Source organism: Podarcis muralis, chromosome 6 (genome assembly GCF_964188315.1).
Source record: "Podarcis muralis chromosome 6, rPodMur119.hap1.1, whole genome shotgun sequence".
Taxonomy (NCBI): Eukaryota; Metazoa; Chordata; class Lepidosauria; order Squamata; family Lacertidae; genus Podarcis; species Podarcis muralis.
The window spans coordinates 19672391-19675737 of NC_135660.1; positions in this window are offsets into that span (position 1 = coordinate 19672391).

Below are 3347 nucleotides of genomic sequence, written 5' to 3' on the forward strand. Positions count from 1 at the left end.
GTGACTAAACAGGGGCATCAGCCCAACATGTTTTTAGCTTCCAGAACGCAACACTTCATTAAAAAATGAGTATCATGGCTGGGGAAAGTGGCTTTTGCTGGAGCCATTTCTCTTAACGTTGTGGCCATATCTTAATTTTCCCAGCCATAAATGTGTCTGCCTTAAATAATTTCTCAGAAGAAATTGCCCCTAATTGCAGAGTATTGTTTAAAAGCAACATTAGCTGCTGCCAAGCCTCTCTCCGTAGTCCTAGGGTTACGTATGACCCAGTCACTCTTTAAGTAAGTAAAAGGTTCTGGCAGGTTTTCAGCGAAAAGTCTGGCACTTATCCACAATCAGAACAATTAATACTTAAAAGATACCCAGGCCAAAAGTATACCTCTTTGCCCTGGCACTTCATAAAACCTAGCACTGCTGCAGTCTTAAATTATTTACTATGGCTGCAATTTAAGTAGCAATCCCTACTCCCTTCTTCTGGAGAAAAAAAAAGGGTCTACACTAACTTGGACTCAGGAAAGGGTTGGTGAATAATGCACCACTAGATGCTCAGAGCCACTGAGGTGACTCAGAAGCAAATGGGAACGGGTGAGAGAGTCTCAGCCACTACACAGAAACATAGGAAGCTACCTTCTACTGAGTCATTGGCCCATATTGTGCCAATATGAGCTATTGGCCCATATTGTCTACACTAGCTGGCCGCAGCTTCTGCAGGGTTTCCAGCAAGGTATTTTCCTAGCCCTGTTTGGAGATTCTGGGAATCAAACCTGAGACCTTCTGCATTGTAAGGCAGATGCTTGACCAGTGAGCTACAGTCCTGGTGGACCAACTCATTCTCCATGCAGCAGGACCTAAGAGACCACTTACTCTGGTTTAACAGGAATGCTTCTCTCTCTGCAAGGCACCTATCGGAACACGTTTCTTACATTGTTGAATTGAGAGCACAAGGGTGTTCGATGCCATTTTCGCCAAAGCCAATCAATAGGAGCTCAAGGCCTTTTTAATGTGAAATAAGGGAGCCAAATCTGGAAGAGCTACAGAGCTGCTTTCTACTTTGCTAATCTTTTGGCATCGGTTATTTTAAAAACACAGGCACATAACTGCATCATGAGATGTATGCAGATGTTAATGTAGGAAAGCACACTGTGCCCATCGGTTCTTCCAGATGAGGCTGAAGAGTTGTAAGCCAAGCCAGAGAACAGACACCTTTCTCGGCACATAGATGCTGTTGTCACATCACATTTGTGCACATCTTAAGGTAGACTTGAGAAAGAATTCTGGAAGCAATTCTTGCTGGTTTTAAAAACGAACCCAGTGCGGCATCTACAACTGCACACTGAAATCATGATTTGAACTCATTTTAACCTATCCAAACCCAGCACTTTTGACCATAATGCGCAAGAAATGAAGGAACTGGTGAAACCTCATAATTCTTGGTACTAGTAGGTTTCTTTTGTACTTAATCTACATCTGTCTCTAAGAGACAATCTGAAACACGGTCAAACGAAATGTAAATATAACATTAGCTGTAGTATAACCTAAAAGTGGTGGTGCTCTGTCACTTCTAGATGTGGGCAACCATTGTATCTTTCAGTGTGTGCGTTAGAAGTAGCTTTCCCCCCCCCCTTCCTTTTAAATGTGTGAGGAATATATGTTTCATGCAACTGCAGATTCTATGTTAATGTCTACAGGAAGTGTAAACTACTGATTTGGGGGTGGGGGAAGGCTTTGGTTGTATGGTTAAAATAAAAAAATAAAGGCTATAAAAGGAGCATATTTAAATAAATAACAAGCCTCTTTTCTCTTTTGGGTTATGGTGTCTTGCTGTTTCTTTTGATACACACACGTCCTCGTCCTATGCAGGAATAAACGATTATGATCCCTGCTTGAGTTCTGCATCAGGAAAGCAAACAGCCCACACCAGAAATGGTCATTCCCTCCAGCAGCAAACTGGATTGATCCCCTACCCTGGCCATTCCAGTTTGTCAGCAAAACTGAGCACCCCATGGAGAATACACTTCTACAACGTGACTTCACAACGTGGAATGAGCTATCTCTTCCAAGAAACACAAGACACAGCATACACATTTGCCTCAGAGGGTGGGGAGAGCAAGGAAACACACAAATAACACACATGAACACACACACAGAAAACAGAAGGGAAGTTACCTCAGCCTTAGCTAGGTAACAGCTCTGAAAGGTGCGTGTGGATTATCCTCGCACCGCCCAGGGATGGTGGGAAACAGGAAGGTGAGGAGGGAAATAGGGAAATCAACAATTGGTATGCACTGCCCCCACACAAAGGATGGGGTGCGCAGGAGAAAAAGGCAGTTGGCGAATGAGCCAGCACATAACCAAGGGAATCGGCGGAAAGGTCCAAGGAGACACACATGCACAAACTTGGGGTGTGCGGTGGAGAACTTCTCCAGCTAATCCACTGCAAGATTATGTTGCAGTTCCCACTAGTCATGAGCTACGGCCATGTGCTTTTTTTCTGAAGTGACATTAAGTTGGAGGAGTTCCCTGTCCCTTCAAAAAAAGGAACAGCATCCTAAGCTAATGTCGCTAAGGACAGACAATTGGTTTTAAGAGTCGTAAGTGGAATTGCTGGGGCAACGATGAGGAACTTTTTTCAGCTTGAAGGACTGCATTCTTCCTGGGGAAACTTTCCAGGAGAGGTCACGAGCCACATAAATTTATACTAAGTCCTAACACTAATAAATATCGCTCCAAAGGTAAAAATAAAATCAAGAACATCTTAATTAATGTGTTTATTTGAATACAGATTGTGAGGGGATCCTGGAGGGTGGGAACAGCCAGCAGCCAAAGGATGCAGTGGTTAAAAGTGTCGTGAGTCAGGTCCTTGCAAGGCGGTGGGTTGCGGGAGGACAGGAGTGGCAGAGGAATAACACAGAGGAGGCAAAGGAACCGGGATGGTTTGGGTGCAAGAAGAGAGGTGGAAGTTGAGAGATGAAGCAAGCTACAAAGGGAGTGGGTGCTGTGTCAGAAAAGGTGCAATGGGATAGCAGGAGCGGGAGCTGTTAGTCCTAGAAGTGAGCAGGAAAGAGATGAAAGAGATGAAAAGGCAGGAAGGGGCGGGATCTATAGAAAGGGAGACGAGAGGAAAGCACTGGGGAGCAGGGAGTCACACAAGTGACTGGGAAAGAGTAAGAGGGGAGAAAAGACAGGAGAGAAAATTGTACACAAAACCAAAACAGACTGGCGTCCAGGGATGAAAGGTGATTAACCAACCTCTTTGTGTATGATCCCGCCCATTTGGGATCTCCTGAGAATGTAAGACCAGTTGGGAGTTCTGAAGACGACCCACCCCCCATGACCGGAGGCAAGGG